This window comes from Pristiophorus japonicus, chromosome 26 (genome assembly GCF_044704955.1).
Source record: "Pristiophorus japonicus isolate sPriJap1 chromosome 26, sPriJap1.hap1, whole genome shotgun sequence".
In the NCBI taxonomy this organism is placed as follows: domain Eukaryota; kingdom Metazoa; phylum Chordata; class Chondrichthyes; family Pristiophoridae; genus Pristiophorus; species Pristiophorus japonicus.
In genome coordinates this window covers 23,515,761-23,542,807 of record NC_092002.1, presented here as the reverse complement: position 1 = coordinate 23,542,807, position 27,047 = coordinate 23,515,761, and the positions used below count along the sequence as shown (strand labels likewise).

The following is a 27,047-nucleotide window of genomic DNA, read 5'->3' as shown; positions in this document are numbered from 1 at the left end:
TGTCCTTTAAATTTGCAATATCCTGCAAGGCGTCTTAGCTCGGCGACATAGCTCGCCACTTCCTGGCCTTCACACTTCTTGCACGTGTAGAAGCGGTACCTCCTCATCAGAACGTTTCCTTGGGGCTAAGATGCTCCCGGACCAGTGTGCACAAATCATCATACGAGTTCTCTGTGCTTTTCGCTGGAGCAAGCAGATTTTTCATGAGGCCATATGTTGGTGCCCCGCAAACGGTGAGGAGAATCGCCCTTCGTTTGGCAGCGTTCGTTTCTCCTTCCAGCTCGTTGGCCACGAAGTATTGGTCGAGTCGCTCCATGAAGGTTTCCCAATCATCTCCCTCAGAAAATTTCTCCAGGATGCCCACTGTTCTCTGCATCGTTGCGGTGGGCTTCGATATCTGTATCTCGTCGCCAATTGTAGTGTATGAATAAAGAGTCTGACCAGATACTGTGAGCTCAAAGTAAATTGTGACCGTGGCCTTTTATTACAAGTTTCCAGAGTGCCTCCTGAGCCTGTGAGGCCTCCTTAGGTACAGGTGCTCCCAAGCGAATTGTGGAATCCCTTGGGACTCCAGGGGATGAGCCCTCTGGTGCTGAAACAAGGTATTTACAGGTTTACATATATAACGTGGACCACTTTCCATACCTCAGGAGCCTATTATCAGCAAGGGTAGACATCGATGATGAGGTTCAACACCGCCTCCGGTGCGCCTGCGCAGCCTTCGGCCACCTGAGGAAGAGAGTGTTCGAAGATCAGGCCCTCAAATCTGGCACCAAGCTTATGGTCGACAAGGCTGTAGTGATACCTCAAATCACTGGAGAAATACCACGAACGATGTATCCGGAAGCTCCAACAAATTCCCTGGGAGGACAGACGCACCAACGTTAGCGTCCTTCAGGCCAACATCCCCAGCATTGAAGCACTGACCATACTCGACCAGCTCCGTTGGGTGGGCCACATTGTTCGCATGCCTGACACAAGACTCCCAAAGCAAATGCTCTACTCAGAACTCCTACATGGCAAGCAAGCCCCAGGTGGGCAGAAGAAACATTTCAAGGACACCCTCAAAGCCTTCTTGATAAATGCAACATCCCCACCGACACCTGGGAGTCCCTGGCCAAAAACCACCTTAAGTGGAGGAAGAGCATCCGGGAGGGCGCTGAGCACCTCGAGTTTCATAGCCGAGAGCATGCAGAAAGCAAGCGCAGACAGCGGAAGGAACATGCGGCCAGCCAGTCCCCCCTCCCTTTCCTTCAACTACTGTCTGTCCCACCTGTGACAGTGACGTAATTCCCATATTGGACTGTTCAGTCACCTAAGAACTCACATTAGAGTGGAAACAAGTCTGCCTATGATGTTGATCTTTCCTCAGATAAGGGGCCAAAACTGTGCACAAGGTGTCGTCTCACCAAAGCCCGATGTAACTGTAGTAAGACTTCCTTACTCTTGTACACCAACCCCCTTGCAATAAAGGCCAACATGCCATTTGCCTTCCTCATTGCCTGCTGTACCTCCATGCAAACTCTGTTTTCTGTACGAGGACCTACATCTCCCTGAACACCAACAGTTAAATAGTTTTGCACCTTTAAAAAATGATTCTGTTTTTCTGTTCTTCGTACCAAAGTGGTTAAGCTCACATTTCCCCACATTATACTCCAGCTACCATCTTACTGCCCACTTACGCAGTCTATCTAAGATGCTTTGTGTTCTCCTCACAGCTTACTTTCCCACCTAACTTTTTATCATCAGCAAACTTGTATACATTACACTCGGTCCCTTCATCTAAGTCATTGATCTAGATTGTGAATAGCTGAGGCCCAGCACTGATCCTTGTTGTACCCCACTAGTTACAGCCTGCCCACCTGAAAATGACCCGTTTATCCTTACTCTCTGGGCTAAAATTTCTGGTGTTTCCCACCACCCGTTGCAGGCAAAATAGTAGGAAGAAACGGCGGCCGCTGCTGTTTCACCGGCTGGTGACGGGTCCCGCGGCATTCGCCATTGTCCGCGGCCTGGTAGCGCTGCCGATAAAAGTGATGGCCGTAGAAATTTAAATTAGGCAGAGAGTGAGGTCACGTCACCTCGGCGAACTTGGACCTTAGCGCTGGGTTCAGTGCTGGGTCCTACACTCACTCTGAAATCCCAGCATCCAGCACACTGACAGAGGCGCTACCAGCACTTCTTAAAGGGACACACACATCTTTCAGGTAAGTTTACATTGAAGCTTTTGGATTGTATTTTGCATTTTAAAATTTTTTATTGAAGCGGTGGCTTTGTGCAATATGTGACGTTTTTTTAAAAGTGTGCAGGGAGTGCAGCTGGCTGCTTGCAAGATCTCGGATGGTAAAGGAAGGCCTCCAAGAAGACACAAAATGCTGCAATTACTCAGCAGGTCAAGCAACATCCATGAGGAGAGAAATAAAGTCACAGATCGAGATACTGCCTGACTGGCTGAGTATTTCCAGCATTTTCTGCTTTTATTTCAGATTTACAGCATCCGCTCGCAGAGGGAAGAGGAAGATGCAGCAGAAGTAGAAACCGAAGAGGAGGAAGCAGAAGGAAGGATGCAACCCAGACAGCCCCTTTCAGGCCAGGATATCCGGGATGGAATCATCGCCTGCGGTACCAATAACCCTTCCCTCTGTTACTAACCATCACAGCGTCCTCTTGGCCACAATGCTGAAGTAAAAGCCACCACAAAGCAAACTTTCCAATCCAACTTTATCCACATATGCATCCAATATTACATCAAAAAATCAACTCATCACCCTTGTGCATTCCCTTAGTGTGTGTCTTGTGTGTGCCTTTGCCTATCCTACTGATGTCATGCAGTGCTGCAGCGTGGCTGATGGAAGCCTGCTTATGTTCAGTAGGGGACACTGGAAATGGCCATGATGGTCGACCTTGAGGAGCATCTGGCTGGGAGTGTGAAATCGAGAGACAGTGTTTCTTCTTATTCACTGTCCTCTCCCTCTTTCTGGTCAACCACTGGCTGGGCAGGCTGCATATATTGGGTGCGTAAAATGAGGAAAGCAGAAGGATGGAGTTGTGGTGAGGGGAGGGCGGGAAAGCAAGAGACAGAGACGGAGGATAACGTAGGAGTATACCAGCATCTTATATCCTTTCAGCTCTGCTGCTGGCCAAGGACTCAGCCAAGCCCCTGCCAGGAATGGCCTGCACCATCTCCTCCAAGGGGGTGAGGTGAAACTACGAAAGGGAGATGTGATTTGTGATTGATACAGATTGTTGGTATCTGAGTGATTGTGTGTGGAGTTGTGCACTGAGCAGTGTGTGAGGCCAGTGGTGCAGTTGGTAGGAGACGGCTTTTGAAGATGCATTCACTGATTTTCACCAGTGGTCTGAGGCCATGAAGCCTCTTTGGGCACTGGAGCCAGGTGGTGGGGGCAACACTGCTGGCAGTGATGGCCTCAGTGATGAGAACCCACGTCATTCATTCTGGAGGGCCTCCTGGCCCCTGTGGGTAGAGGGCCTCTCTTGCAGTGCTGACCCCCTGCACAAAGCTGCGTGCGAGACCCTGGGTGCCCATTCCCGGGCTCGCTAAACCATTTGTGTTAGCACTGCAGCACTTTTCCCATTTTTTTTAAGGTGTGGAAGGCAATTCACCTTTAAGAGCTGAAGACTTATATTTGGGAATTTTTTTTCAACGGTTATTTAAAAAAAAAAGGCAGTAGCAAGGGCTGAAAACAGCATTTTTTTAAACTTCATTTCTATTGTGATCAGTTCAAAGAGCACTGCCCTTTTAAGCAAACGACAATGCATCGCCCTTTTAATGTCCTTCAATGCCGAGCATAATCATAGCCTCACTTCCAGAGGCTGTTGGAAGATGCAGCACTGCTTCTGGACACATTTTCGGGACTGATGCTGGGACTAACGCCACAGGAGGGCATTACACGGTCAATGTAGCTCTGGGCTAATAAACTTTAGTCCCCAGCGTGAATTTTTCACTCTTACCAGTACCACCGTTTTCACCCTTTGATAGCTCAAAATAGGAATCTGGGGCATGGAGGGTCAGTGCACCCGGTCAGGAACACAAACTCACACAATCTACACGTCAATCTGTATTATTTATCATTAGCTTTCAGAAAAATAATTTTAAAAGCAGTTTATCAACCCATAGATACACGACTCAATCAATTGTGAGGTCACCCTTACCAGTGAGGTCATCACCTGGCAGGTCATGTGACAGCTCAAGTCACAAGACGTCACAATGAATTTCGTGACTTCACAAAAGCAGGAAATAATGACACAGCGCCTTTTTCACATAAAGCTGTCGGCTGCTTGGTCATCCAGCAATTAAACTTTGTGTTTGACCACAAGGAGAAGGAGGGAGTGAGTTTTCAAAAGACATTTTTTAAAGCAATCAACCAAACGCTTTAAAGCATTAAACTAGTTCAAGACCATCAAATTAGGAACCTACAAAGAAAAGTCTGCATCGGACAGACATCTGTGTGTGTGAGAAGATCCATTCACAGGAGAGAAAGAGCGAGCCTGGGTTAGGGCGGAGACAAATAAACGTCGAAATATCAAATCGACAATGTAACATCAGCAATACTCTGATAATCCGTGAGTAAAAGCAGAGAGTTATTACATGTGTGTTTATCAGTTTATCACTAGGACACATTGTCTGAAACAACAGAATTGATTGAATTCCAGCAAAATGTTGACGAACAGAATAAAACGTTCGATGGCCATGATTATTAATTTGCTTTCTAATGAAGATGAATTTGTTCAAATTAGGTTAACTAAGTCACTACAAGAACTAGGAAGGATCAATCATAAATACGTACTTAAGTACTGTCGTAAGTATCTGAGCAAAAACAAGTTGCCGGCGGTACAATATTCGACCTTACTCATGGCTGTGATGTTGATGATAAAGGATAACCGTCAACACTGACACATACAGCTGGCTAAAAAACTGACCAACTTGGCTTTGATGGACATGACCAGATCGGAGCATGTTGAACATTAGGAAGCGGCAAGTTGCCTCCTCGTTAGTCTGAAATTTTCAAGCACATAAGTGTCAGTGTGCACTGGGTCATGTATACGTGGTGCTGACACTGGCAAGGCTGTGAAGAGCAAACGTGTATCGCACGGTAACTTGGCTCAAGCCAGTCTTGAAAAACATGCTCCCCATGTTTAATAGCATAACCGATGGGGAAATAAAATGGACTCTGTACTGCATGAAGTCTTTTTAGCGAGAGCATTCTAATGTACCTGTCTAACACAGAGGGGAACCCAATAACTAAACAGAAGAAGGAGTTGTTCTTCTATAAGATTTCTGCAGCTTACGATCTGTTTTTGAATTCGTGGCTGTCCATGAAAGAGCCCAAGGTGAGTATCATCATCATAGGCAGTCCCTCAGAATCAAGGAAGACTGGCTTCCACTCCGGAAGCGAGTTCTTTGGTGGCTGAACAATTCAATACGAGAGCCACAGACTCTGTCACAGGTGGGACAGATAGTCGTTGAGGGAAGGGGTGGGTAGGACTCAGCGCCCTCTCAGATGCACTTCCTCCACTTAGGGCAGTCTTGGGCCAGGGACTTCCAGGTGTCAATGGGGATGATCACACTTTATCAGGGAGGCTTTGAGGGTATCCTTGTAGTATTTCCGCTGCCCACCTTTGGCTCGTTTACCGTGAAGGAGCTCCGAGTAGAGCACTTGCTTTGGCAGTCTCGTGTCTGGCATACGGACTACGTGGCTTGCCCAGCGGAGCTGATCGAATGTGGTCAGTGCTTCAATGCTGGGGATGTTAGCCTGAATAAGGACGCTGATGTTGGTGCGCCTGTCTTCCCAGGGGATTTGCAGGATCTTGCGGAGACATCATTGGTAATATTTCTCCAAAAACTTGGTGTCTACTGTAAATGGTCCATGTCTCGGAGCCATACAGGAGAGTAGGTATTACTACAGCCCTGTAGACCATGAGCTTGGTGACAGTTTTGAGGGCTTGGTCTTCAAACACTCTAATCCTCAGGCGGCCGAAGGCTGCACTGGCACACTGGAGGCAGTGTTGGATCTCGTCGTCGATGCCTGCTCTTGTTGATAGGGGGCTCCTGAGGTATGGGAAGTGGTCCACGGTGTCCAGGGCCACGCCATGGATCTTGATGACTGGGAGGCAGTGCTGTGCGGTGAGGACAGGCTGGTGGAGGACCTTTGTCTTACGGATGTTTAGCGTAAGGCCCATGCTTTCGTAGGCCTCAGTAAATACGTCGACTATGTCCTGGAGTGAAGCCTCCGTATATACGCAGACGCAGGCATTGTCCGTGTACTGTAGCTCGACGATAGAGGTTGGGGTGGTCTTGGATCTGGCCTGGAGACGGCGCTGGTTGAACAGGTTCCCACTGGTTCTGTAGTTTAGTTGTGAGCACATCAGTAATAGAAGCAGTAGTCCGGATAATCACCGACTACCCGATAACAAACTGCATAAGGAGCTCCCCAACTTAATTCCAACCATTCTCTCCATGTATAAGGAAACCTCTCCCGATCTCAGTGTCTGCACAGTGCGTTGCCATAGAGAGGGATAGTGACATACTAGAGTCTGATCATCAGTTTACATAAGCAGATCTGTATTGTGATGGAACAACCCAGCAACCCTCTTTCTGAGAAACTGCTAAAGGAAATCCTTTGCTGCTTCAGAGTTCTAGCTCCGGCTTTGACAAGCCAGATACTAAAGTTCCTTCAGATGCAACTGGCAGTTGATAATGAGCAAGTTCAACTTGGGGCACCTTCTCAATACTGTCCTTTCAAACATGGAGAGTCAGAAAAAATCAGATTCTGACTAGCGTACAACCAGCATTTTCATCGGAGAGCAACAGAGTGAAGGGAATAGTTGCCCGAGTGATATACACTATGGCCAGTCACAATTATTTGGATCTAGAGGGAGGAAAGTAGCTTGTGGAATTTAGCATCCAACAGTGTGCTCTGCCCACCGAGGAGAACGGGGAGTACTGAAAGCGAAGAGGAGCTCTGCAACGTAATGGCGTTGGTTACGGATAAGGATTTAAGGAGATTGTGCGAAGGATTGCTGAAATTGATGGTGAGAACATTACCGATTGGCAATGTCCGCTGGTCCTACCTATTGGAGTTTGCGATCACAGAAAAGTATGCCTTTACAATAGTCTGCAATTCCTCAAATTGCATTGGAATAAAGAGACTGATGGCCAGAGATACAGAATTTGTTCTTAATTACGAGGACTATCCAAATCTTCCTGAGCCTCGTACACTGCGAATGCGGCTATTGATTGTGTCTTCTTGTGTGTGTCATGGAACAGGCAGAAGTATTCCTGCTCTGGGCTTACTATATCTCCTGGCAATGGACATCTACCCAGCAACAGAGAGAGTATGGGAAAAGGAATTCCCAATTTTTTGTAACTTTCTTGAGCAGAATTCACAGAAGTCCAATCTCCAGAATGAGTGGGAAGAGAAACTGTTGGGGGTTTTGTCCCAAACTCTGGAGGCAATCGCGGATAAGGTGTGGATCGCCCAGCTCATTGAAGAAATGGCCAACAGCATTCACACCTATCACCTATATCAAAAGTGCTCCGACTGACCCAAGACAAAGACAGCATCAGAGAAAATCTTCATCAGATGCTTCAGAGTGTTCACCACAATGAAGATTTAGAGCGAGACAGGGTAGCTGCTGGAATTAGTGACTGTGCTCGAACACACTTAGACACCACGCTCACAACACTGAAGGGTTTCATGGAGTTCAACAGTTTGTGGATATCAAGTTTCTTCCACCTTATTAAATACCAGGGTGACAATCACATAATGAAAGTGAAAAGCATGCTCATTTTATGCTATGGGCAGATTATGTCACACTGTCCTCGGGACCTCATTCTGCCCAGAATCGAGACCGACATTCTGCACAACGTGCTGTAACTTTTCAACACAAAGATTTTTGGGATGAAATCTAAGGTGAAAGACTTGACACTCAAGCTGAGTTTGGCCTATACTGTGACACTCTTGGCCAAAGCTATTGAACCAAGTGAAGAACATGCCCCCCTACACTTTGACCAGAAAGGCAGAATTGATGACCTGCATGCAGGAGCTGATCACGGCCGAGCCAACTGAGACAATGACCACTTTGGTTCGAAAGTCTGCCATGGACACCTGTGCAGCCCTCATAAAACTGGAGCCTTCATTGAACAGTGAGAGTGAGTTGATCAGCATCTGTTTAAATAGTGTCTTCAGCTTGCCAGATTGGGAGACCAGCACTGCAGACAAAAATACAATCATGGACATGTTGAGAAGCTTCACACCGAGACAATGGCCTCTCTGCAGCATCTTCTGAAGCAATACTTGCTTTTGGATCTGTCCCCTGATGGGCTTCATTCTGTATTTAAAACTATGGAGACTGGATCCAAGCCACAAAGGTCCATGAGCGAGAAAAGGCAATGGAGACCACTTTACAGCTGGTGACGTTCTACCTGGAGAAACTGGGTTAGTAATAAGGTGCCCTCACATAACTTGGTGACTATTATTGGATGTGTGGGGCTTCAATATGCAGATTCATCGCATGTTGTAAGGGAGGTGGCCATTAAAAGCTTGTATGGATTGCTTTATATCCAGTTACACCTTGAAGGGTTTCCTGTGGGTCATCAGGATAAGGAAATGAAGCATCTGTAAGCCATCAAAGGCGGATTAAACTAATTTACCAGTCAGGCCCTCTTTCAAATGTGCACTGCTGTTGGTAGAAACATAGAAAATAGGTGCAGGACCAGGCCATTCAGCCCTTCTAGCCTGCACCGCCATTCAATGAGTTCATGGCTGAACATGAAACTTCAGTACCCCATTCCTGCTTTCTCGCCATACCCCTTGATCCCCCGAGTAGTAAGGACTTCATCTAACTCCCTTTTGAATATATTTAGTGAATTGGCCTCAACTACTTTCTGTGGCAGAGAATTCCACAGGTTCACCACTCTCTGGGTGAAGAAGTTTCTCCTCATCTCGGTCCTAAATGGCTTACCCCTTATCCTTAGGTACAGTTCTATCTAAGTGTATAGCTCATGACCAGTTGGACTCTACTCTTCACTATCTTTAAAGGGCTGACAGACAAGGAACGGAACATTTCCTGCATTGCTTCTATTATGACAAATATCCTCATTACAAAATGTGGAGCCACCCTTGCAGACGTTCAGGGAACAATCAAAGTATTGTGCAGTCGCTTGCGTTCAATTACTGAGCCGCAGGTGACAACTGCAGTGACGCATTCGATCTCCATTCTGCGTCACATTATAGGCCAACAGTTTTGTCCACTCTCCTCACTTACCCCATTCCACTTGACAGGTATATTCGTGACATATGGCGATCCCTACTGACAGATAATGCAGCAGCCACAGCCACATACCTACTGAATGACTTAATATCATTGTATGACGGTGGTAGAAATTCAAATGTCACGGATACAAAAGATGCTGCAACTCAGTAGCCTTTATCTGTCCTCTGTGCTCTTCGTGAAGTCATATGCGAGCCTGACTCAGGGGATGTGATAAACATTCTATACCCCCAGTTAGTCAGCACTCTTCTGATTCCTCTCAGCTTCAGTGTCTGGGTTCAATTTCCTTCCAACTTTCTGACAATTCCAAAGGGTGGGTACACCTTGGGCCCTACTCTAAAACCTAATGATGCTGACGCTTGCCATTACTCAGCTGAGATACTTCGAGCTGTCCTGGCACAGCGAAAGGGAGATGATACCATCATGAGCAAAATGGGAGTTTGGGATTTCCTTGTGAGTCCTACAAAGCACCATGAGGAGGTTACACTACTGGCAAGCACATTGACCATGTGTGCTGCCCCTCATCTGATCAGCATTGTGGAGCAACTCACTCCTTTCCTCGTCAATGTAGGAGAGAGTCACAGAATCACAATAGCTGCCTTCTTTTGGGAGCTTTCAAATCACTCCGTGGTGTGGGACCTGTTGCTGATGGATACCCTTCTGGAGCGTTTGTTTCAATGTTTGGCTCACTGTACAAGGTTTGGGTAATGCTGCAATCGGAGCTTCTCAACAGATAGACACATACTGTGTCAACCTGTTGGCCACAAGGATATCTGTGATTGACGAGAAGTCCAAACCCAAGAATCTTATTGCTGTTGAGGCAATGTCGAGCATTTACAAAGTTCCAAATCAGCTCCAGGAGGATTATACAAACCCCATTCTTGGCGATGTCGCACTGGCAGTTCAGCCTTACTTTGAACATCAGCATGAGAAGGTGAGAGCTGCAGCGTTTAATGTACTTGGGAAGCTAATAAGATTTAGGACTGTGGAAATGAACCCTCCACATGTTGAGCACATCAGGTCCACCTTGATCAGCTTGCTGCTGCATCTCAACGATGAGAGCAATGAAGTCATCAAAGTCTGCAAATCCATGCTGAATTCCTACGGTCCAGTAATGGAGTCAGAAAACACATCCAAGATGTTTCAAGAGCTTACCTTGGAGGAGACCACCCTGGATTATGAGAACTATTTAAGCAACATCTCCAGGCACATTGACAAACACTTCCCCGACCAGATCACTTTGTACATAAGGAGCTGTGCCACCTTCTTCAGGAATGTGCTCCCTGAGGTCAGAGGGAACGCACTGACATTCCTCGGTTTTCTCATGTACAATGCACCACCGGATTACCACAGATCACAGACTGTAGCTCAGATTTGTGACCAGATTATTGCCTTGCTGTCAGATCATGGACAAGATGTCAGAACAAAAGCAGCCAAGGCGATGTGATACCTCGACATGTATTAGGGACCATCAGAAGGAAATTATTGTGAGGGATTTGTTTGTATTGTGTTGGGAAATGATTCTGAATCGAGGAATTCACATCAAAAACGGGCAAGAGGAGGAGGAGGATGTGGAAGAATTGGGGCCGGAGCATCGTGGCAGGTGAGAGGGCGGTGGGGAAGGATTGGGGCCGGAGCACTCGGGTATGGGTGGGGAGGTCGTTGGGTTGGAAGGATCGGAGGATCATCGGGGCTGGAGTAAGGAGTCCGGGAAGGCGATCGGAGGACTCAGGGGGGTTGGGGGGGGGGGGGGGATCGGAGTCCTTGTGGGAGGATCTGAAGCTTTACGGGTGGGGGATCAGCAGACTGGTGGGGGGAATTCGAGGCCTCAGGGGAGGATTTGAGGCCTTTCAAGTGAGGGATCGTATGTCTTGGAGGGGAGGGGGGGGTTGGAAGTCTCGGGAGTGGTCTCCTATCACGGTGGGGGCGGCGGAGGTGGGGTGGGCACGGATGCTGGAATGGCACTTACCTCCTGGATCCAGCAGTCCTCGCCTTATTTTAGCTGGTTGGTTCCCCGAGGCCTGAGAATCCCGACCAGCCAGAGTTAAATTTAAATAATGGTTAAATCGGAACCACAGCAGACTCATTATCTTATTTAAATGAGCCACCTGCCTCCTGGGAGAGGATTGGCTGCAATCCCTCCTGGTCCCGCCTCCTTTAAAGCTGGAAGTGGGCGGGATAGAGGCGTGTTGGGGGTCGGGATTCAGTTTTTTAAACCTATAACCTCCCCACCGACCCCAACCCAGCCATTTATTACGGTTTATTTATTTAGGAAATCCATTTAAGTTTCCGTTCGTTCCTTACTTTGCATTTTTCCCTTCCGATCCATGTACACACACAGCCCATTCCATTCTCTAACCCAGATGAAATGTGGACAACCTGCTCCCTGGTCTTCAGCAGTGTCATTCTACAGTGACATGCGCTGTCTCACCCTCCCATTTTACTCCCTGTGGGGAAGGGTCTATCTCCTGCCTGATCCCCTCCCTCCCCCCGACAGCCTAGTGGAGATTGAGGATTTGCTGTGAGCACAAACCCACTGCCCACCACTCCTTGGTACAGTTTGTTAAACCACAAACATGTTCACCCACCTGTCGCAGTGAATTCTTTCTTATCTTCAGTTTGGTGAAACAGAAAGAAAGAACCACATGTACTTCAAAACCTAATATACATCTGCAAGGAGCTGGTGGGCTGTGTGGGGAGAACTGTCCTGTTTATTCCCAGTCACTATCCAAAGTGGCTGCAAGTCCCCCCTTGCCAGATTTCTGCTTTTCTCAGTTTTTATAGTGTAGTCTAACTTTCCACCAATACACTTCATAGATAAGCTGACTGTATGTGTTCCTGATTGTCATGTACGTAACCACAATGTAACATAACACCACTGTATTACTGTATACACGTAACCGAGATGCACACCTTGACTACAAGGGGTGAACTTGTGGGAGACACTCCTTACCTGATCACACAGGTATAAAAAGGGAGGTCCCACGCAGGGTCATCGTCTTTGGAGTCCTGTGACTAAAGAGTTATGGTCACAAAGTGATCTTGTCCCCAGAATGTGCCTCGTGTGGTTTCATACTGTAGAGTAAGGACTTTACACTGATCAACTATTGATTCTCACGCAATCAATTTACAATTGTTCATCCTTCAGTCTGGGTGTCAGTCTGCCGGCATCAGTGGCACCCAATTGTCTACTGGCGTCCATCATGACAGCGGCTAAAGAATCTAGATAAAACTAACTGACATCATCGCTCAGAGTTCCCGAGCGTGTTTCTAGCCCCGAGATTGTGGCTCTCCCATCATGGCTCTGCATTTCGGCAAGTCAGGGGCACTGGTCCTCTGCAATGAATGTAATGACTCACAAGACTTGTTACTGTAAACTGCCTCAGGTGCAAACCTGATCCAACTTTATTCGCACCCAAAGTAACCCACGTGACATGGTACCCGCGCTTATATACCAGTGACCGCACACGCGCGCATACAGCCCAATGACCTCCAACAGTGACGCCCCCTGGTGTCTGGTGACCCCAAGCATAAACACATAATAACATCCCCTTTCAAGATCTTAATATCAGTCTTTTTACAAATTAAGACGATCTGGGACTTTCTGCTCACGAGTTGATCGTCTCAGTTCAACTTCAGTTCTCGGCAAGCATTCTGAGTCAGTTGTAACTGAAGGCTGAGTAACCGATCTGAAGGGAGTGGTAATGATCACATCAGACACTGGAGGTCCAATTTCAATAATGACAGCAAAGTCCTCTGATGAATGAACATTGGTTGGTTGGTCACCAACTGCATCTTCCTCAAGCGGGTCCAGTTCATCCATGTGCCGCAGTTTTATCTGATCAACATGTTTCCTGCATGTTTGCCCATTCTTGAGCACAACAATAAACACTGTTACCCTCCTTGGCTGTAAGAGTACTGGCGATCCACTTTGGACCTTGACCATAGTTCAGTACATAAACCGGATTGTTGACAGAGATCTCACGTGACACAGAAGCACGATCATGATACCCTTGCTGACTTTGACGTCGGTTTTCAACACGAGCATTCAAATCGGGATGAAGAGAGAGCTTGTTCTTGAGACTTCTCTTCATCAGTAGTTCAGCTGGGGAGATCTCAGTAAGCATATGAGGTCTGGTCTTACAACTGAGCAGAATACAGGACAAGCGAATCTGCAGTGAACCCTGAGTTATACATTTCATACTCTGCTTGATTATTTGAACAGCACGCTCTGCTTGACGATTAGAAGCAGGTTTGAATGGGGCAGACCTCACATATTTAATACCATTGAGTGTCATGAACTCTTGAAACTTCAGCCTTGCGAAGCACGATCCATTGTCGCTCACAAGAATGTTAGGCAAACCATGAGTAGCAAACATGACACGAAGGCTCTCAATAGTGGCTGTAGATGTATAGGATGACATAATAATACACTATTTCCACTTTGAATAGGCATCCATCACAACAAAAAACATATTTCACAGGAAAGGGCCCGCAAAATTGATGTGGATCCTCGACCATGGTTTAGATGGCCATGACCAAAGACTCAGCGGAGATTCCGCTGGTACTTTACTTAGCTGCGTGCAAGTATTGCACTGATGCACACATGATTCCAGATCAGAGTCAATTCCAAGACACCATACATGAGCCCTAGCAATGGCTTTCATGATGAGAATACCAGGATGAGTGCTGTGTAGCTCACGTACAAATTTCTCTCTACCTTTTTTAGGCATGACAACACGATTGCCCCACAGTAAACGGTCTGACTGAATGGACAGTTCATCTTTGCGACGGTTCTACGGTTTGATCTCATCACACATTTCCATAGGTATAGCAGACCAATCACCACTGAGGACACGATTCACAACTGATAAAATAGGGTCATGGCTGGTCCAGATCCTAACTTGTTCAGCAGTGACAGGGGTTCCTTCATTCTCAAAAGCATTCATTGCTAACAGTAGATCTGCAGGTTGAGGCATCTCCACCTCAGGTATGGGCAACGGCAGACGACTCAGTGCATCGGCACAATTCTCAGTGCCAGGTCTATGACGATTAACATAATCATAGGCAGACAATGTCATCACCCACCTCTGGATACGGGACGGTACATTGTTTTCCGAAAACAAAGGGATTAATACCAATGAAATGAGTGGCTTATGATCCGTTTTGAGTTCAAAACGAAGACCAAACAGGTACTGATGCGTCTTTTTGACCCCATACAGGCCAAAGCTTCTTTTTCTACCATGCTGTAGGCTCGTTCCGCCTTTGACAAACTTCTCGAAGCATACACAATAGGTTGTAGCTTACCCGACTCATTTGCTTGTTGGAGTACACAGCCAACCCCATATGATGAAGCATCACAGGCTAATACCAGACGCTTACACAGATCATAATGAACAAGCAACTTCTTTGAGCAGAGCAGATTCTTCGCTTTCTCAAAGGTTCTATCTTGAGACACACCCCAGACACAGTTGTCGCCTTTTCTGAGTAGTACGTGCAGTGGCTCGAACAAAGTGCTCAATCTGGGTAAGAAATGACCAAAGTAGTTGAGTAGCCCAAGGAATGAATGCAGCTCCCTCACATTCTGAGGCCTGGGTGCATTTTTGATGACTTTGGTTTTCGCATCAGTAGGCCTGATGCCATCAGCAGCAATCTTCCTCTCCTGGAATTCAACTTCAGGTGCCAAGAAGACACACTTCAAATGTTTCAGCCTGAGCCCCACTTTGTCCAGACGATGTAGGACTTCCAAGATTGTTCAGATGTTTAGTGTCGCCACCTGTGACCAGAATGTTATCTTGAAATATGACAGTTCTAGAAACGGACTTCAGTAGACTCTCCATATTCCTCTGAAATATGGCTGCAGCTGTACAAATTCCAAAAGGAAACTTGTTGCAGATAAACAGTCCTTTATGGCTGTTGATGCAGGTGAGTTTCTTCTTAGTGCCGACAAGCTCCTGTGTCATATAGGTTGACGTCAGATCCAGTTTAGTGAACAACTTTCCACCAGCTAGCATGGTGAACAGGTCATCAGCCTTTGGTAACGGGTACTGATACTGTTTCGAAAATCGGTTAATTGTAACCTTGTAGTCTTCACAAATCCTGACTGTGCCATCACTCTTCGACAGAGGAACAATAGGACTGGCTCACTCGTTAAACCCGACTGGTGATATGACCCCTTCACGTTGAAGCTCAATTTCAACCTTCTCCCTCATCATGTAAAGAACAGAGCAAACCTTATGATAGACAGGCCTTGCATCCAAATCGAGGTGAAGCTGCACCTTGGCTCCAGTAAAATTACCAATCCACAGTTCAATCAAAGAAGGAAGCTTCTTCAACACTTGAGCACACGAAGTGTCATCCACAGATGATAATGCTTTGATATCATTCCAATTCCACTTGATTTTCTCGAGCCAATTCCTGCCGAACAGCGTTGCACCATGACCTGCGACGATCCATAACAGTATATCATGAACCACGCCATCATACGACACTTTGACTGCTGCACTGCCAATCACCGGTATGAGTTCCTTAGTGTGAGTACGCAGCTTGGCATTGACTGGACTCAGCTTAGTGTCCCACAGCTTGTCGAATGTCCATTGGTTCATTATCGACTGACTCGCACCAGTCCCAGCTCCATTGTTACAGGCAAGCCATTCAGCTTCACATTAATGATTATTGGCTGGCTCTTTCCCAAGAACGAATACAGACCGTACACTTCCTCCTCGGGTTGTGTATCTGGGCCAGCACTGGACTCGTCATCATCAGCAATGTGATGAGCGGCAGCATGCTTGCTCAGTTGTGGGCACATTCTCTGATATCTGCCTCAAATTATCATCAGTCATCATGCATGTCTGGGCAATTGCTACTTGCTCAAATCCAGCTTTTCTTCGGCCAATAACTGCGGAAGAATCACATCATGGTTGATGCCTATCACAAAGAAATCTCGCAGCATGTTTTCCAACACATTCCCAAACTTACACAGCTCAGCAAGACGTCACAGGTCAGCAACGAATCCTGATACATCCTGACCCTAAGCACAAACATTCGTGTAGAAGCGATACTGTGAGATGATGATCCCCTCTTTTGGCTTAAGGTGGTCACGCACCAAAGCACACAAATCCCCATATTCTTTGTCCGTTGGACGGAAAGGCGAGAGAAGATTCTTCATGAGGCCATTAAATTTTTGGACCACAATGGTGAGGAAAACCGTACTGCGCCGAACTGCATCAGTGTCTCCCTCCATTTTGTTGGCCAAAAAATACTGATCCAGGCGGTCGATAAAATACGCCCAATCCTCGCCATCCGTGAATCGCTCCAGAATTCCAATAGTGCCCATTGTACATGCGAAGGTTCTTAAGTTACCTCGTCGCCAAATGTAATGAATGTAATGACACACAAGACTTGTTACTGTAAACTGCCTCAGGTGCAAACCTGATCCAACTTTACTCGCGCCCAAAGTAACCCGTGTGACATTATACTAGTGACCACGCACGCAGAGCCCGACGATCTCCAACAGTGGCGCCCCCTGGTGTCTGGTGACCCCAAGCATAAATACATAAAATCCACAGTGCCTGATTCGCTGATCTGTGCGCCTGTCAAGCGAGACTCTGCCCCGGGTGCAAAGTCCTTGGCATAGAAATTGCCCTTCTAGGCTCCTCCAAATTCACCTCCAGGGGGTGATAACAGGACGCTTGCGAAAGAAACGACTCCCGCTAAATTCCCCGTGAGGTGAAGTTATTGTCCTGCGCATCGCCTGGACAGCGCCCCGGACCCAAACTTCAGTTCCATGCCCTGCAGCATCGCCTGGCGGCAATACCGACAGCTGCAGCAGGCATTGTTCGGGAGGCGGGGAGATTGGTGGGCGCAAGTTAAAGAGGATGCAAATGCAGAATGGTAATTTTTCCAAATCAGGCCACATCACGGTTGCTGTCGGCAACGATCTAATTCGTTCCAATGTAGAGCCTGCAGCGATAGCCCTTCCCTTTAAGAGAGGGAAGGAGCCTATGATTCCGGGAGCGCTGCACCAGACACTGTGCAGCGCTGCACCAGACACTGTGCAGCGCTGCACCAGACACTGTGCAGCGCTGCACCAGACACTGTGCAGCGCTGCACCACTACCGCCCTGCCTGCATGGTTCAGCGCTCCAAAGGAAGTGGTAGCACTTGATTTAGTGCTCTACTTCCTTCCTGGAGCGCAAACACCCAATTTTGAAAAAACTGAGAATCATTAGCGCCTGCCGCTAAATTTTCCAGATTTGAAAAGTCAGCGCCCCGTTGCGAATTTCACCCCCCTTGTATTTTCGGCCATCAGCTAGATAAGCAGGTGAGTGAGTGCTGGGCATAGCTCGGCAGAAGGTGGTGGCATTACATGTGAGGCCTGATTGCCATAATTATAATATTAAAATCTGACCTGCACTGTCCTCTCGCTGCGGAATTTCCTTGCCCCACCAAACCATCCAGCTCAATGCTGCCAGAGGCACTTCACAACATCAGCACTAGGACCCTGTGGGATCCAGGGTAAGGCCGGGAAGGGTCAGCAGTAGGTAGATCCAGTTGAAGAGCTAGCAGTACGCACAATGGTCTGCTGTTAGCTTTATCATTCAGTTTGAAAAGTTGACCTTTTGTTATTCTGCTCGTGAAGACTCACTCACTCACTGATTCCATTAACATTCACTGACTCCATCAACACTTATCCCTCAACCAACATCACTGAAAATCAAACAGATAATCTCGTCATTATCGCATTGCTGTTAGTGGGATATTGCTGTGTGCAATTGGCTGCCGTGTTTCCTACATTACAGCAGTGACTACACTTCAACACTTACTTTGTTAGCTGTAAGGCGCTTTAGGATGTCCGGAGGCCATGAAAGGCGCGATATAATTCAAGTTCTTTCTTTTACTGTATAAAAAGAGGGAGAAAATGGACACTGTCACACAGGCCTAATTATGATCATTCCTGTCATGTATTTCACCATCTTGCAATAACTATAAGTATGTAACTGTAACTCATGCATACTGTACCTGTACCCTTGTAATACACACCCTGACCACAGGGAGTGAGCTCCTCACCTGGGCTTCCAGATATAAAAGGGGAGGTCCCACCCAGGATCAGCACTCTTTAGTCCTGGGAATAAAGTAAAGGTCACAGAGTGACCGTGTCTGAGATATCCATGCCTCGTGTGAGTTTGTAACAAGGTGCAGAGACACAATTCTCAGACGTTTACTTTTCATGATTTACTTTCACCATGGGGCACTACAGGATCCTCGGGTTCTCCTTAATGGCCCAGTCTTTCCCCAACCTTCAGTCCAAGATTAAAATGGTACAGCCCAATTTTAGTTCAGGATTTCCCTCGACAAACCTCTTCACCTTTCCTCCTATCGCTCCTCCTTTCAGGCTCGCTTAAAACTTACCTCTTTGACCAAGCATTTGGTCACCTGTCCTAATGTCTCAGTGGTGAATGGGATTTAGTGCTAGGAATGACAATTTGACCTAAGTGCTCCTTTCATGACCTCTGGACGTCCCAAAAGCTTTACAGCCCACAAATTATTATATTCTCATCTGGAGAGTCAGGCATTAGATAGGCAGACACTGCCAGAAACTCTAGGACTATTAGATCAAAACCCATTTATCTCTAGCTTAACACTAATTCATCGATCTTGTTACAAATGCTTTGTGCATTCAGATGAAGAGCCTTTAATTATAACTTTTTACTATTATTCCATTTTCACCTTACTCACTGATGCAATATTACTGTTGAATTTTCTGTCCTTTCCTGTCACACTCTGCTTATCTTTACCCAAATTGCTACACTGCTCCATTTTCTCTCACCTGACCTCTCCCTCCGCCCTTTATAGTTTAAAGCCTTATCGATAGCCCTAGTTATTCGATTTGACAGGTCACTGGTCCCAGCCTGATTTAATTGGAGCCTGTCTCAACAGAACAGTCCCAGTACTGGTGCCAGTGCCCCATGAATCAAACTCCCTTCCACTCACACCACTCTTTCAGCCATGTAAAAGATAAAAATGTGCTACCTAATAAAACATTTAAACCTTTTTCTGGTTTGCTTGTCCCTATGCCAATTTGCGCGTGGTTCAGGTAACAATCCAAAGATTATTACCTTTGAGGTCCTGCGTTTTAATTTCGATCCTAACTCCTCAAACTCTCTCAGGAGAACTTCATTCCTAGTTTTACCAATGTCGTTGGTTTCTACATGGACCACGACAGCTAGATCCTCCTCCTCCTACTCCAAGTTCTTCTCCAGCCGTGAGGGAATATCCTTAACCTTGGCAGCAGGCAGGCAACACAGCCATCAGAACTCACGGTCGCAGCTGCAGAGACCAGTTTCTATCCCCCTGACTATACTGTCCCCTATTAGGACACGTGACCAAATGCCCACTACAACATTCATTCTCACTGCCCCCACTTGAATGGTCTCCTGTACCATGGTGCTGTGGTCAGTTTGCTCATTCACCCTGCACACTTTGCCCTCATCCACACAGACAGCAAGCACCTCGTACCTGTTGGATAACGGCATCGGCCTAGGCTCATCCAGCACTGCACCTAACTTGTCTTGAGTCGCTGTCACACCCTCCTATCCCTGACCAGTAACCAAACCTGTATCACTACCTAACCTAAAAGGATGTGACTGCCCTGGATCAAAGTTTCTAGGGGCCCAATTTTGGCCATGACTTGCATCAATTTTTTTGGAGTAAGTTGTTTTTTCTGGCGTATGTTAAAAAATGCCATTTTCCCCAAAAATTTTGCTCCAGACTAAGTCAGTTAGGTCCGATTTTTTTTAGTTCAGCTTTTTTTCCCAAAAGGAGGCGTTCCCAGACACTTACGCCAGTTTTGGCCATTTATGCCACTTTGGCCAGCTAAAACTTACTCCAAATCGACTTAGGTCAGCGTATGTGGCCAGCTCTGAAAAGCATTGCGGGCAGTTAAGAATTCGGCGCAGGTTAGTACATTTAAAGCACCAACACTTACAAAGCACTAAACAAAGCACAAAAATAAGCATTCAATAACAAATAAAAAATACAAGGAAGCTGAGAGGACCTGCACCAAGACTTACAAAGCACTAAACAAACCACAAAAAGTAATAAGCAATCAATCAATATCAAAAATAAAATATAGAAGTCTTACCTTTATGCCAGACTCAAGTTTTCTTTTAATTCTCCCCTCCCCTGTCATCAAAACACTCTTTCTCCCCACCCCCAAAACTCTCCTCCTTCTCCCACCCCTCAATCAAAACTTTCAAGCACAACCATCAATAAATAAAAAATAAAACTGAAGTCCTACCTAGGCTCGGGAAGTCAGCAACCCGGTCGGCCAGTGCGGGAGGCCACTCGGCCGGAGATAGAGTATGGCGAAGATCGGGGCATCTCTTCGGCTGGGGATAGGGGCTGCAAGCATTGGGTCCTGCTCACAGCCCGCAGGACAAGCTGGGAGGGCAGGAGCATGCGTGCAGACTTCACTGCGCATGCGTGCAGGTGCCGGCAGTGCTTTCTGCGCTGGTCTGTTGCTCCGCCCCCCCACTTCGCTAGCTACGCCACGCTGGGACACCGGAGACTCGGCAAAGCGGGCAGGATGGGGCCCTCTTTTTTCGGTGCCGTTTCCAGCATGCCAAGTTAGCGCATTTAAGGTAAGTGCGCCAAAAAAAGGGGTTGGGGAAAATTGGGCCCTAGGTAACTCTGAGCTGAAGTTCCTCGTTATGCAGACACTTACTGCATCTCGAGGAACTCATGGTACTTGGCATTTTCCAGGGTACTTGGCATTTTGAAAAGAGAGGCAGAATGGAAAAGGAGGGGGGTAGAGCAGATAAGAAAGGATGACATAACGACAGTAGTGAGAAAGGATCTTGGCTCAGAAGATCAGGAAGTAGAATCGATATGGGTGGAAATAAGAAATAACAAGGGGCAGAAAACACTGGTGGGAGTAGTTTATAGGCCCCCTAACAATAGCCACACTGTTGGACAGAGTATTAATCAAGACATAATAGGAGCTTGTAACAAAGGTAATACTGTAATCGTGAGGGAGTTCAACTTCATATAGACAGGGCAAATCAAATTGTCAAAGATAGTCTAGAGGACAAGTTCATGGAATGCATTTGAGATAGTTCTCTTGGAACAATATGTTGTGGAACCAACCAGGGAACAAGCTATTTTAGATCTTGAATTGTGTAATGAGACAGGGTTCATTAGTAATCGCTCAGTAAAGGATCCTCTGAGGAAGAGTGATCGTAATATGATAGAATTGCACGTTCAGTTTGAGAGGGACATACTTAAGTCCGAATCTGAAACTTAAATAAAGACAAGTACATTATTATGAGGGGTGAGTTGGCTAAGGTAGATTGGGAAATTAGATTAAAAGGTATGACAGTAGATGAGCAGTGGCAAACATTTCAAGAAATATTCCAATATTCTCAATGAATATGCATTCCATGGAGAAATAAAAACTCCACAGGAAAAATGATCAATCTGTGGCTAACTAAAGAGGTTAAGGATAGTATTAGATTAAAAGAAGAGGCGTATAATGTCGCCCATTTAAAACGGAGATGAGGAGGAATTTCTTCTCAAGAGGTTTAAAAATCTGTGTAATTCACTGCCCCAGACAGTTGTGGAGGCTGGGTCATTGAATATATTTAAGGTGGAGATAGACAGATTTTTGAATGATAAGGGAGTGAAGGGTTGTGGGGAGCGGGCAGGGAAGTGAAGCTGAGCCCATGATCAGATCAGCCATGATCTTATTGAATGGTGGAACAGGCTCGAGGGGTCAAATGGTCTACTCCTGATCCTATTTCTTATGTTCTTAATGTTGTGAAGGATAGTAGTAAGCCTAAGGTTCAGGAGAGCTTTAGAAACCAGCAAAGGATGTTCAAAAAATGACATAAAAAGGGAGGAAATAGAATGAGAACAAACTAGCAAGAAATATAAAAACAGATTGTAAGAGCTTCTATAAGTATGTAAAAAGGAAGAGTGTAGAAAAAGTAAGCGTTGGTCCCTTAGGGGTGAGACAGGAGAAATTCTAATGGGGAATAAGGAACTAGCAGAGACTTAAAAAAAATTGTATCTGTCTTCACAGCAGAAGACACAAAAAGCCAACCAAAAGTAGTGGGAACCAAAGGGCTAATGAGAGAAAGGAATTTAAAGTAATTAATATCAGTAGAGAAAAAGTATGAGAGAAATTAATGGGACTAAAAGCTGACAAATCCCCTGGACCTGATGGCCTACATCCTCGGATTCTAAAAGAGGTGGCTCCAGAGATAGTGGATGCACTGGTTGTGATTTTCCAAACTTCCCGATATTCTGGAACATTTCCAGTGGATTGGAAGGTAGCAAATGTAATACTGCTGTTCAAGAAAGGAGAGAGAAAACAGTGGACTACAGGACGGTTAGCCTGATATCAGTCGTCGGGAAAATGCTGGAATCTATTATTAAGGAAGCGGTATCAGGGCACATAGAAAATCATAATATGATTAGACAAGAGTCAGCATAGTTTTATGAAAGGGAAATTGCGTTTGACAAATGTATTAGTTTATTGAGGATGCAAATTAATACGTCCTTATTATACAGTACAAATGCATATGAGGCCCATACTAGAGAGAAGGTCACTCTGTGACCAGTAACCTTTATTAGCCAGCACTGAAGTGGAGAAGATGGTGGAGTTTCCCCTTTTATACCTGAAAGTCCAGGTTAGGAATGTCTCCCACAAGTTCACCACCTAGTGGTCAGTGTTCTCACGGTGTACAACTTAGGTCAGTTTACACATGGATTACAATGACAGTTGAATACATGACACAACTAGTAGGGTAAAGGACAAACCTGCGGATACAGTATATTTGGATTTCCAAAAGTCATTCTATAAGGTGCCACATAAAAGATTGTTATGCAAGATAAGGGCTCATGCAGTTAGGGGTAATATATTAGCAAGGATAGAGGATTGGTTAACGGACAGAAAACAGAGTCGGAATAAACGGGTCTTTTTCAGGTTGGCAGGCGGTAACTAGTGGGGTGCCGCAAGATCAATGTTTGGGCCTCAGCTATTAACAATCTATATTAATGACTTAGATGAAAGGACCGAGTGTAATGTATCCAAATATGCTGATGATACAAAGCTAGGTGGGAAAGTAAGCTGTGACATAAAGAGCCTGCAACAGGTTAAGTGAGTGGGCAATCAGGTGCCAGATGGAGTATAATGTGGGGAAATGTGAGGTTGGTTGGAAGAATAAAAAAAACAGAAGAAACTATTAATGGTGAGAAACTATTAAATGTTGGTGCTCAGAGAGATTTAGGTGTCCTCGTACAGCATGGAGGTGCAACAAGCAATTAGGAAGACAAATGGATGTTGGCCTTTATTGCAAGGCGGTTGGAGTACAAGAATAAGGAAGTATTGCTACAAGTGTACAGGGTTTTAGTGAGATTACATCTGGAGTGCTGTGCACAGTTTTGGTCTAATTTTCTGAGGAAGGACATACTTGTCTTAGAGGCGGTGCAATGACAGTTCACTGGCTTGATTCCTGAGATGAGAGGATTGTCCTGTGAGGAGTGATTGTGTACATTGGGCCTATACTCGCTGGAGTTTAGAAGAATGACAGGTGATGTCATTGAAATTCTGAGGTAGATTGACAGGATAGATACTGAGAGGTTGTTTGCTCTGGCTAGAACTAGGGGGCATAATCTCAGGATAAGGCGTTGGCCATTTAAGACCGAGATGGAGGAGGAATTTCTTCACTCAGAGGGAGGTGAATCTTTCAAATTCTCTGCCCCAAAGGGCTGTGAATGTGAATCGTTGAATATAATCAAGGCTGAGATCGCTAGATTTTTGGACTCGAGGAGAATCAAGGGATATGGAGATTGGGCGAGGAAAAGGATTTGAGTTCGAAATCAGCCATAATCTTATTGCATGGCAGAGCAGGCTTGAGGAGTCATATGGCCTAATGCTGCTCCTAATTTTTATGTTCTTACGTTAGGACTTTAGCATGGGTTACCACAAGAGGGAATTCAAAAATAAAGCACGGACAGGAAAGAGAATGGAAAGGAATGGAATAAATCCCGGAGAAGAAAAGGCAGAAAATCAACTGAGCAAAGTTCATTCGGCAGCAGTGGAACTGAATCTAGGGCAGGATGGGGACCAGCAGAAATCAATGGATCGCAGCTAATCCAGCAGGGAGTGAACAATTCACGGCAGAGGAGCAGAAATCTGAAAACGCAGCAGCAGGCGAGACACTACAACAACAAAATTTATTTATATATCGACCTTTAACAAGGCGTTTCACAGCAGTGTTGCAAGACAAAACAAATAAATATGACACTGAGCCACGTAAGAAGAAATTACAGCAGATGACCAGAAGCAGATCAAAGAGGTAGGTTTTAAGGAGTGTCTTAAAGATGGAGAGAGGTAGAGGGGCAAAGAGGTTTAGGGATGGAGGTCCAGCGCTTAGAGCCCAGGCAACAGAAGGCATGGTCACTGATGGTTGAGCAGTTATAATCAGGGATGCTCAAGAGGGCAGAATTTGAGGAACACAGACATCTCAGGGGTTTGTGAGGCTGAAAGAGATTACAGAGATAGGGAGGGGCAAGGCCATGGAGGAATTTTTAAACAAGGATGAGAATTTTAAAATCGAGGTGTTGCTTAACCAGGAGCCAATGTAGTCAGCGAGCACAGGGGTGATGGGTGATCGGGACTTGGTGCGAGTTAGGACACGGGCTGCTGAGTTTTGGATGACCTCAAGTTTACATAGGGTAGAATGTGGGAGGCGAGCCAGGAGTGCGGTGGAGTAGTCAAGCCTAGAGGTTACAAAACATGAGGGTTTCAGCAGCAGATGAGCTGAGGCAGGGGCGGAGACGGGCAATGTTACGGAGGTGGAAACAGACGGTTTTAATTATGCCGAGGATTTGTGGCTGGAAGCTCATTTCAGGGTCAAATATGATGCCTAGGTTGCGAACAGTTTGGTTTAGGCTCAGATAGATGCTTGAGAGAGGGATGGAGTCAGTGGCTAGGGAACGCAGTTTATGGCATGGACCAAAGACAATGGCTTCGGTCTTCCCAATATTTAATTGAAGAACATTTCTGTTCATCCAGTACTGGATGTCGGACAAGCAGTCTGACAATTTAGAGGCCAGGAAGGGGTAGAGAGAAGTGGTGGAGAGGTAGAGCTGGATGTCGTCAGCGGACATGTGGAAACTAACGCCATGTTTTCGGATGATATCGCTAAGGGGCAACATGTAAATGAGAAATTAGAGGGGACCAAGGATAGATTCTTGGGGGACACCAGAGATAACGATGTGGGAGTGGTAAGAGAATCTATTGCAGGAGATTTTCTGGCTACGATTAGATAGATAGGAATGGATTCAGGAGAGTGCAGTCCCACCCAGTTGGATGATAGTGGAGAGGCATTGGAGGAGGGAGTGGTCAACTGTGTCAAAGGCTGCAGACAGGTCAAGAAGGATGAGGAAGGTTAGTTTACCTTCGTCACAGTCACAAAGGATGTGACTTTGTTACTTTGATGAGAGCCGTTTCGGTACTGTGGCAGGGGTGGGAACCAGACTGAAGGGATTCAAACATGGAGTTCCCCTTAAGATGGGCACGAATTTGGGAGGTGACAACACATTCAAGGACGTTGGAGAGGAAAGGGAGGTTGGAGATAGGGCGATAGCTAGTAAGCACAGTGGGGTCAAGGGTGTTTTTTTGAGAGGGGTGATGATTGCAAAATTAAAGAAGAGGGGACAATACCTGAGGAGAGAGAACTATTAACAATGATGGCTAACATGGTAGCCAGAAAAGGAAGTTGGGTGCTCAGCAGTTTAGTGGGAATAGGGTCAAGGGAGGAGCTTTGCCCCCATGGACTAAGGAAGGGAACTGGAAGAGGCAGATGATCGGATGGTTTCAGTCTTTGAGACAAAGAAGTCCATGAGCTCCTCACACCTATTGTTGGAGGTGAGTGTGGTGGAGACAGGGGAGAGGGGTTTAAGAAGACGGTTAGCAGTATAGAATAGTAGCCGGGGGTTATCTTTGCATCCCAGAATGGTTCTGGAATAGTGAGCAGTTTTAGCAAACAAGGGACCCGAGAATGCTTTATGTGATTCAGTCAGATCTGGCAGTGAATGGCTAAACCAGTTGTCGACCACATCCATTCAAGTCTGCGCCCCTTGGACTTGAGAGAGTGAAGATGAGGGCTGTACCAGGGGCAACGGCCAGGGTAAGAGAGAGTAATGGTTTTAATATGTGAGTGTGTGGTTCAGCAGATCAGTGGTTGCAGAAATGTCATGGTGAAAGGAGAGCCAAAGGCTGGACAGTTTGGAGTTCATAAGTGGAGTTGTAAGAGAGTTTGGAGAGTTTTTTTCCAGAGGCGGATGCAGAAGGAAGTATGGTTGGGTGGGAGAAGGGGGATGTGGGTGGAGAGCGATGCAAGGAAATGGTCAGAGATGGTCTTATCTGTATTTGACACAGTAAGAATAGTGAGGCCACGAGAGCTGGCAAGGTCAAGGGGTGGCCGTGAATATGGGTTAAGGAATTCACTTGGAGGGAGAGATTAAGGGAGGACAGGAGGGTAGTGAACTCAGAGGAGAGAGAGCATGATGAATTGAGATGGAGGTTGAAATCACCGAGAATGAGAAGTCGCTCGGTGCAGAGGTGGAGGGAAGAAAGCATTGACGATATCTCCGTGATAAAATTTTTATCATACTTGTGTGGATGGTAGAAAACGAGAATTTTAAATGAGAGGCGAGAGGGGTGGTATAAGGTGAGATGCTCAA

General features: G+C 46.2%; 1 long non-coding RNA gene across 1 annotated transcript in view; it reads right to left on the bottom strand.

Annotated features, from left to right (window-relative positions):
- LOC139239247 (uncharacterized) overlaps window positions 1-27,047 on the bottom strand; it is an 85,052-nt gene that overhangs the window by 40,499 nt on the left and 17,506 nt on the right. Inside the window, exon 2 of the long non-coding RNA XR_011588624.1 lies at window positions 18,119-18,192. This is a non-coding gene — a long non-coding RNA (uncharacterized lncRNA). The remainder of the gene's footprint in view (window positions 1-18,118; window positions 18,193-27,047) is intronic.